The sequence below is a fragment of the Chinchilla lanigera genome, unplaced genomic scaffold, assembly GCF_000276665.1.
Source record: "Chinchilla lanigera isolate Chin_1 unplaced genomic scaffold, ChiLan1.0 scaffold00012, whole genome shotgun sequence".
Lineage (NCBI taxonomy): Eukaryota > Metazoa > Chordata > Mammalia > Rodentia > Chinchillidae > Chinchilla > Chinchilla lanigera.
Genome location: NW_004955413.1, coordinates 29,586,740 through 29,596,870, shown reverse-complemented (window position 1 = coordinate 29,596,870; position 10,131 = coordinate 29,586,740). Strand labels below are relative to the sequence as shown.

At 44.5% G+C, this 10,131-nt stretch overlaps 1 protein-coding gene across 2 annotated transcripts in view; it reads right to left on the bottom strand.

Annotated features, from left to right (window-relative positions):
• Nup50 (nucleoporin 50kDa) overlaps positions 1 to 1,373 on the bottom strand; it is a gene marked incomplete in the record, with an annotated part of 19,670 nt that extends 18,297 nt beyond the window's left edge. Inside the window, 2 exon segments of one of the 2 annotated variants that reach the window (XM_013511627.1) lie at positions 15 to 305; positions 411 to 1,373. 2 annotated transcript variants of the gene reach the window in all.
• Between the last annotated feature and the right edge of the window lie 8,758 nt (positions 1,374 to 10,131).

Genomic DNA, 10,131 nt, shown 5'->3' with positions numbered 1-10,131 from the left:
CGCGCCTGCCTCACCGCTCCGGCGGCCGCCGCGGCTCTCGCTGGGTCGTGGGCGCGGCGACGAGCAGGGCCCAGGCGGTGATCGCGTCCGAAGCGGCGGCGGGTCGCTTCCGGTGCGCTGGGAGCCTCGAAGGATTTCGTGGTCAGCAAGCCTGGCGTCTCAAACACCATGTCCCCCGGGGGCCGCTTCTCTTGTGTGGTCACCACTGGGCGGAAGACACGTCCACTCACTCCGAGAGCGCCGGCGAGTCAGCAGCGAACAGGCTCCAGGCGGCCATTTTGTAACTCGAATCTACCCCTCAAATCCTATTCGAAAAAAAGGGAGGAAACAAACGCCCGCCTCCACCTATTGCGCAAGCGCTTTGGCACCTCTGGCGGCAGTCCCTCCTTCCTTGGGCCATAGGACGTTACATGGCGCATGCGCAGATCCACTTGGAAACGGTCGCTGGGAGGGGAGCGCCTGTCTCACGCATGCGTACTCGTAGGCGCCGGCTGTAGCTGCCAGGAGGACCCACACAACTACGGCTTTTTTGCGTTGGTCACGTGTCGGCCACCGTCCCCTGGAGGCGGTTCGTCCTTAGTCAGTGGCTGGGTTCGGGCTCCCGGGAGCCTGGCGAGGAGCTCGAGAGGAATGGGCACTGAGGGAGCTTGACTGGGGTGTGGGGTGTCACCGGGATATGAGGTGGCAGGCCAGAGGCACGGGGGACGGGGCGGGGACGCTGGGACTAGCAGGTCGCCCACTCAGCTGCCGCCTTCGGGAGTGGGGGATGGGCCCTTCCTCGCCGGCAGGTTACGTTTGGCTTCCGCTGTGCGTGCGGCGGAGATGGAGTTAGCCTGCCCAAAGCTGCGCGACTGGCTGGGATACGCGGAGACGGAGCCGCAAGGGCGCCCTCGAAACCGGGGCAAGTCCGCGTCGCGGTCAGACTCGCGCTTCCGCGCCCTTCCGAACACTGCGCTTCCAGCTGCCTGGCAACAGGTTCACTGCGGAGAGCCTGAGGATTAGAATACTAACCAGAAGGCCCCGGAAATTCCACTGTTAACATGCGATTCGGGAACTTTTTTAGAAAAGGAAGATTTTTTTTACAGCAATGATTGTTCACTCCTTTTGGGAGCAGGTATGGAGCAGGTACTTTGAAAGACCAAGAAAGTTTGAATACGTTCCTTCGTGCATCACAGAACGAGTCTGTGTAATTTCCGGGTGTTTGAATCCTCCCTGAAAGCTCATCCCGATCCCCTTGTCAAGACCTGCCCCTGGAGAGAATGGGACGCGCGTGCAGTCCACCCTCCCCGTCTGTGGATCCAAACAACCGCAGGTCGAAAAAAATCCAGAAAAAAAATTGTCTGACCTGTACGGAGTTTTGTTTTTTTTTTCCTTGTCGTTATTCCCTAGACAGTGCGACTATTTACATAGCCTTAACACTATTAATATAAGTTAATCTAGAGGTAATTTAAGGAAGCAGCTGCAGTGGGCACCTGTAGTCCCAGCTACTTGGAAGGCTGAAGCAGGTTGGTCTCTTGAACCTAGGATATCGAGGCCGGTCTGGGCAGCACAGCGAGTTCCCTCTCTCATCCCAAAAATAAAATATATGGGCTCTCATATGCAAATGGGCATCTGAGGCTTTTGATATCTTCAGGGGTCCTGGAACTAAGACCCCCACCAGATGTTGACAGTATAATGGTTAAAAAAAAATTGACCCCTACATTGGACATTTAAGAAAGTCATTTATTCTCAGCCACTATGTTTATTTCCCCAAAGGTAAGAAGTTATTAACATCAACTTTACGAGATGTTTTTCTGAGGATAGATGTGAAAATATGTGTGCCTGTGTATCTGTGTGCGTGTTTGTGGGACTAAGGATTGAACCCAAGGTCTTTGCACTGAACTACATCCCCAGCCCTTTTAGTTTTTATTGTGAGACAGTCTGTCCAAGTCATTGAGTTGCCCAGGCTGAGACTTTTGGTCCTCTTGCCTCAGCTTCTCAAAGTGCTGGGATTACAGGTGTGGCCCCACACCCAGCTCAGACATGTGTATTTTGACAAGACTTTCATGCCATCCAGGTGACTTTATAGCATGTTGTGGGCTGCACGTATCACCAGTTGAAAACCTAACCAGAAAATACTGATTCTGGATACTTCATCCCTGTAACAAAATACCTGTGGTTGGGAAACTATCCAGAGGGGCTTATTTTGCTCACCACACTAGAGGTTCAAGAGCCTGGCATCAGTATCTGCTTAATGTTCACAAGGGCATCCTGGTTGCTGGTGTCACAAAGGTGGGGAGAGATCACATGGCCAGACAGGAAGCCAGAGTAGGGCAAGGCTTTTTTTCTACAGCCGTCTCTGAGAGCTAACTTGGGTGCCCACCAGACGTACTTAATCTCGTCTTAGGGCGGCTCCCGGTGACCTGATGATTTCCCGTCAGATGGCACCTCTTAAAAGATCGTGACAACACCATGCCGAGGACCAAGGCAGCAGCACATGCACTTTGGCAGCCAAGCCACATCCAGACTATTCAACAGCGTGTTTCAAAGAGAGGTCTTAGTGGTGTGCTCTCCAGTGTTTTTGTTTTGATGAACAACGACAGCAATAACTCAGAACAAATGCCTCAGGACGCCACATAACTTGCCAGCCCAGTCAGTTTTTTCATGACAGGTAGAACCGGAGTCCAGGTCTCACTTCCAGCCAACGGCCCCTTCCACATGCTCTTGCAATAAACACTGAATACTATCCACTGTTGACTCCGGTTTATAGTGCAGAGCCGTAGTTGGGACCTCATCTTTCCAGTTGTCCCTTGTCCTTCACCATGACCCTTCTAAACCTACTGTCTTCCTCGCTACCTTCCTCCCAACCTCCACCTCACTTCTTGCTTCACAGAAGAGAAACAGTGTCACTTTGTCCTGTTCCCTCGAATCTGACAAAGATGCTCCACTTTCTCTGGAATATTCCTTTATTATCTCTTCTTTTTCTTCTCCATTTTCAACCACTAAGATCCCTAAACTCTACCACTATCCTTAGTATGTAATAAGCATTCAAGTATTTACCAAATGAATAAACCCTTCTTTCTTGGAGAAAAATCATCCCCAATTTCCAAGTTCCTTTCTGTCTCGTAGCTTGTAGATTTTCAGATTTTGTTCTACTCGTTCTCATATTGGTGACTTTTGTTTTTATCTTCAAAGTATAATTGCGGGGTCAACTTGCTGTATGATATCTAGGTTGTTACCGTGTAAGAAACATAGGTTGCCTTAGACTTTCTGGTACTTAACATTGAAATGTTAAAAATATAATTTTTATACTTGAGGTCATACAATATTATGTAAGATTAAGCAAAATAACTTCTTAATTACACTTTGTTGCTTGAGGTAACTGATGCCTTTCTAATGCAAATATTAAAAGATTTATGCTTATAATAGCACTGTAGCTGACTTGCATATTAGAGGATGGATTTCAGTACTTACTAGAAGGACAACTTTAAACCAACTATAGTCAGGAGAAGGGAGGCAGGTTTCACACAGACATCTACCAGCACTAGACGACTACTTTCATTTAGTGAGGCCTTTTGTCCCTCATTTTATGATATAGTCCACCAAAGTCCACCACTATAGTTAGCCAGTTTTTTCTGAAATTGCCTTTCAAAAATCCCTTTCAACTTGCTTTGCCCCTAAGAACCAAAGGATGTTTATAATTGCTAGGCTGGGTTATTTTCGTATTCCTATTCAATAAATAAATGTCCAGCTGGGTGTGGTGGCACATGCCTATAATCACAGCATTTGGGAGGCTGAGGCTGGAGGATCGTTGCAAGTTTGAGGCCAGCCTGAGCTACATAGTGAATTCAAGGCCAGCCTAAATTAGAGACCCTGTTTCAAAAAAACCAATAAATAAATAAATATCCAGATATGTTGGTTTACTAGTTCAGGACTCAGTGATGGAGCGCTTGCCTAGCATTTGTGAGGTCACGAGTTCTATCCCCCCACTGCACTTGCACGCACACGCGCGTGCAGACACACACACACCCAAAATAGAAATGTAACAAGGTGGTAGTGATGTGGAGATGGAATTGTGTGTTCCTTTATGCTACTAAATTTCTGTGACAGTGGCTGCATTCATATTTTTGTCTTATTCTTCCAACTGGGATATATAATGTTCAGAGCTATAGTATTTTGAAGGCTGGAAGGGCCCAGACTTTGAAATAGTGTCTTAGTTTCACTTTCCAAAAAAACCCAAAAAACTATGTGAAGCTTGTGGATTAAACAATAAATTTCTAAATTAAAAAAAAGTTACATGACAGGAACCACCATTGTGGCACTTTTGTGGCTGTAATCAAGTCAAGTCCTAAGTGTCTCAGAATACTCAACTCCTGTTTACCCTCGTGAAGAACATTGCAAGACAGTATTGTTGAATTTCGGCCGTGTTCTGGCCTTTGCTTAGGGTGGCTGGAACCTTGAGACTGAGTCATCTTGTCTTTGGACTTACTAGAAAGCACTCCACAGTGGGAAGCCCACAGAACCACACTTTGTTCCTGAAGTTCTGCCTTTAGCGGAGCAGTAGGGCTTCAGACTTAACCACTCCGGGTTTGGCTCCTGGCCACGCCACTTCTCAGCAGGGTGCCCTCAGAGGAGCTCGGTTCCTTGTCTGCAGTAACACCTTTATTTGGTTGTGGGCTTAGTGTGGACATTTATGTAAAGCACACGGGGAGGGCCCAGTAATGGGCCGTGCATTACTATTAAGACAGTAGCCTCTGTTTTTGCCTTTTCTCACTGGAACACCTCAAAAGTTTCATTATTCTTTCAAGTTGCTCATATTTTCTAGTTCCTTTTAAAAAGATTTTTATTGACTTGTTATAAACTGTTAATGAAATGATAATTCAGTTTGTTTTTCGTCCTAATCAAATATATCAACAAGCATTCATTCAAAAGTTTTGACTTTCATACCATCACTAACACTAAGCCCTGAGTTCCTGTAATTCTGACTAAAAGCAAAGCACTGTGATGTTTTAAACAGAGCCGTTTTATGGTGAGTTTGATTTGTGATTTCTAGTAGGCTTTTTGAAATGTTGCCCAGATGTCAGTGGCTCTCTATCCTACTTCATAGATTCTAGACGGGATCTTTTTCAATTTGAACACATTTGGCTTCTTTTGTTTTTGTTTTTGTTTTTTTGTTTTTTGGGTTTTTTTTGTCCAGTACCGGGAATCGAACTCACGACCTCGCGCTTGCCAGGTAGGCGCAGTGCCGCTGAGCTAAATCCCCAGCCCCCAAACACATTTGGCTTGATGACAAAGAATCATCAAATTTGGGTTCAGCTAGATCTAAGTCACTTTCCTCATGCTGGGATATGATACTCAGTACAACTTAAGGGAAAGTTTATTTTGGCTCATGGTTATAGTCCATGCTCGACTGTCTGTTTTCAAAGCTGAGATAGATAATCATGCACCAATCAGGGAGAAAGAAGACCCTGGCTCAGTCTCTTAAAATCTCTGCTGATGTTTGAAATGTGTCGAAATCCCAATGCTCAGTATCCCCGTAATTCCACTTTGGCTTTGAATGTACACGTTATCTGCTGACTTGAATACGGTTGTTATGGCTTGGACCTAAAATGACACTCAAAGCCTCGTGTGCTTGGAAAGTAATTGGATTATTGGGTGCACTACAGTACAGCTGACTTGCTGCTCGGAGGTGCTCTTCATTCCGATACCTAGAACAGTCATCGAAATAACAGTTACCTTAATCACATTAGCTTCATAGTAAGTGTTGGTAAATGCCAAAGTCTCTTGCCATTATCCACAATATTCTTGATTATCTCTGGCATTTGTTCTTTCACATACATGTTACAGCTTACAAGCTCTTCAAAAAGCTTAGTAGAGATTTTTTGTGAAATTGTACTTAATATTAACGTGACATTAGCTTGGGGGGAGAATTCCCATTTTTAAAATGTCAGATTTTCTCATCCATTTATATTATTCAAGTAGTTTTATAATTTTTAGTCTCCAATGCATTAATTTCTGTTCTGATCTTTATAATTTCCTCCCTCATATGAACTTTTGGCTTGGCCTGCTCTTCTTTTTCTAGAAGTTTGAGGTTCAACATTAAATTGCTTATTTGAACTTGCTGTTTTCCCAATGTGTGTATTCACTGCTATAAATTTGCCTTGGAAGACTGCCTTCATTGTGTTCCATAAGTTCTAATATGTTGTTATTATCTTGTTATTGTAGAAACTAATTTCTTTTTTAACTTCATGTGTGACCCATTGGTTGTTTAAGAGTATGTTATTTATATATTTGTTGAATTTCCATGTGTTTCTGAAGTTCTTGTGGTTTCTTTGGCTATTGATTTTCAGTTTCATTGCACTGTGATCTGGTAATATGCATGGGATAATTTCAATTCATTTGCATTTACTTAAGCATGTTCTATGAGCTAGTATGTGGTCTATCAAATAGTTTTATAATTTTTTGTTTGTTTGTTTGTTTGTTTTTCCGGTGCTGGGAATCAAACTCATGACCTGGCGCTTGCCAGGCAGGTGCTGTGCCACTGTGCTAAATCCCCGGCCCCTATAATTTTTAACATACAGATTTTACACATATTTTCTTTGATACATTCCTAGATGCCTTAAATACTTTTTAGGGCTTTTTATGTTGTTTTTTTGTTTTGTTTTGTTTCGTTTTTTTGGTGGTACTGGGGATTGAACTGAGGGCCTCATATGTACTGGGAAAATGCTGTATCATTGAGCTGCATCCCCAGCCTATTTGTCGTTGTTGTTATTTCAGATAAGCTCTCACTACCATTCTCAGGCTGGCTTTGAACTTGCCATCCTCCTGCCTTAGCCTCTTCAGTAGCTGGGATTACAGGTGTGGGCCAAGTCACCCAGCTACTTTACAGACCTTTAAAACTTAGTTTCTAACCACTTATTATGGGCATGTAAGCACATGATAGACTTTGGATATTCATCTTACATCTTACAGCTATTTGTCTTTGAAAAGTCAACTTCTTTGATTTTTATTTATTTCTGTAAATAATGGCAATTATGTTTTCTTCAATTTCAATAAACCGTGTGTATGTGTGTGTATATGTGTGTGTGTATGTGTGATCCAACAGTGTTTTTAGGATGGGGTGGGGTAGCTTAACAGATGGGATGTTAAAAAACTATATATGCGTATTTGTTTGTGGCAGTGAGGATTGAACATAAGGCCTTCTCACTGGGCTGTATCCCAAGCCTTGTTCTTATTTTATATTTTGAGACAGGGTGTCACTAAGTTGCCCAAAGGAAGGCCAACTGGTCTAGGAGTGCAGCTCAGTGATAAAGTGCTTGGCTAGCATATGTGAGGCCCTGGTTCCATCCCCACTACCAGCATAACAACAAAAAGTCTATTTTATTTAAAAAGCAACAACCAAAATGTGGGTTCTAGCCGGGCATGGTGTTGCGTGCCTGTAATCCTAGCACTTGGGAGGCTGAGGCAGGAGGATCGTTGTGTGTTTGAGGCCAGCCTGGGCTACAAAGTGAGCTCAAGGCCAGCCTGAACTGTATAGTGAGACCCTGCCTTAAAAAGATAAAAAACAAAAACAAAACATGGGTTCTGGGAACAGGTTTAGTCCATTTGGGCTTCAGTGTGTTGGTACTGATCTTGTCTTTCTGTGTTATAGGCAGTGACACCTGTGGCTGACACTGCATTCAGACCACAGCATTCAGCATGACTTGGGAGATGGTTTCAAACAGGTGTTCTGGGTCTATGATGGGGCCCTAGAGGTTCTCATGCATCTAGTTCAGCACAGGTGCTACTGACTACAAAGCTGATGCTCACCATTTGGCAACTGATGAAGGCTAGAGAGCAGACGAAGAGCTTAAATGTCTTTAGGTCCTGCCCAGCAAAGACTGACGCCGTGTAGTAAGGGCCAAACCACTGCTCATACAAGAGCTTGGCAGCTGTGCTCATGAGGTTGTGAGGCTCCCCAGCCTTCCTTCAACTCATACAGGTTCAGCAGGAAGTTGAGGTGCTGGGCAGTTGAATGTCTGTGGCGAGCTGTTCATCCATGGGAAAAATCTGGAGGTCCAGTCACCATCTGGACCTGGATCCTAAATGCTTGTCTGTGATAGCTGTATAGTTCTTCCTTTTTATGGACATGCTACAGTATGACTGCTGTGTGCTAGGGCCCCCGATAATGTAGTTTATTTTTTGATTTTTGAATTCTTTGCACATTTTGGATTCATTTTTTACAATTGATTTCTATTTTTGTTAAGTTGAACTCAAGAAGTTGATCTTTATTGTATAAATTTTTGATATTGGTTGAATCTTGCAGTGGAGCCTAGCATGTGATCAATTTTTATAAATGCTCAGTATTTCTCTTTGTAATTTGGTCAGTTTTGGGTTTCTGTGTTTCGATGTTATGTTCTTAGGTTTCCTTTAGTAGAGTCTCCTTTCTTAATATTATTATTATTATTATTTTAATCTTTGTGAGACAGGGTCTTGCCATGCAGTTCAGGCTGGCCTTGAGCTCACTTTGTAGCCCAGGCTGGTCTCAAACTCGCAATGATCCTCTTGCCTCAGTCTCTCGAACGCTGGGATTACAGGCATGCATCACCATGCCTGGTGACCTGACAGTAGTTTTTAAAAGTTTTTTTTTCTGAGAATAAAATAACTATACTGCTTTCTCTCTGTTCATGGTTGTCTAATAAATAAACCTCTCCCTTCCTATTGTTGCAGTCCTCCCAGATACTTCCGTCTTAGGCGTGTTTCTTTGAGTACCACAAGGATGAATTTTCCTAAGTACATCTAGTCTGAGAGTCTCTGGAAGTGGTAACTTAAGTCTCTTCACGGTCGTGACTTTTGACACTGTGCAGTGGGCTGAGGATGGATGGCCTGGATCCATGCGCAACTTCAGAGCCTGTGCACTTGTCCTTCCAGAGCCTCCCCAGCCTCCCTTCCTCATCCTCTGCACCCTGCTCCCATTGGAGGGTAGCGGCTCCCCACTTTTCTCCGTTGTGAGGTGCCTGGCTCATGGCAGACTAGCAGAGCAAAGGTCTAGGAACCACGCATCCTGCTCGGGGACTGCCTGCAGCTCCTACTGAGTGGCCAACGCCTGACTGCTGCTTTCCCTGGACTGAGCCTCGTATTTATAGGAGCTGCTTGGATCCAAGTAATTAATTTTCCCGGCATCTGGCATCATGCCTGGCACCTAATGTTCAATGAGCAATCAGGTAATTTGAACCACGCTTGTGACCTGGATCAAATCATGTTATTTTCCTGGGCTTGCTTCCATCACCTTCTTTGGCAACAGAGATTTTGAACTCAATGATCTTTCTAAGGTAACTTTTAGCTCTAAAGTTCTTACATTTGACACATGAATGCCATTTCCTAATAGTGTCTAATCACGAACTACCCTTTCTGTCCCCTACCTCCCAACCCAAAGCATAGTCAAGGGTTTCAGGGTACTTCCCTAGTCCTACAAGGAATCAAAAAGATTTCTCCCAGCCTGCAAGTCTAAAACTTCTTTTGCTGGATTGTTTGACATGGGTGAATGTGACAGATACATGATCTAATTTGAAGAGGTACAACGGACAAAAGGTAAAGACTGCATTATAAGGGTTGCAAGGTGGGAAATTCTGGGATGATGTCCTGATTTACTCCTTATGAGAGTGCATGTTGCAGGGGGTGCGGGGAGGGCCGTGGGGGTGGTGAGTTTGCTTTCAGACAGGTGGATCTAGAGTGCCTGTGATACACCCCATGGTGCTGGTGTTTCAAGAGAAGTTTCAGCTGGGAGCCATAGGAGTGGATGAAGTTTGTAGGAGTGCGACTAGACTAGAAAGCATGTTTTTGAGGAATTCCCATGGTACGTTACTTTTAAAAACCACTGGGCAGTAGTGAGCCAGCCAGGGAAACCAAGGACAGTCGGCGTGAGATACAGGAAGAGAACGAGAGGGCAGGTAGTGTTTCAAGAAAGAAGACATGGTTGGGAGTGCTGAGTGTTGCTGAATGGGCAAATAAGTTGAAAATTGTATAATATCCATTAGAGCCAGCTAAATAATTGGTCATGAGTGACCCTAGGGAAAGGAGAGTGGATAGAGGCCCTTTGCAGTGGGCTGGGGAAGGAGGAGAGGCGCTATGGACTCCACAGATTTGTCTGAGAACGGAGGTTTAGAGAGGGCA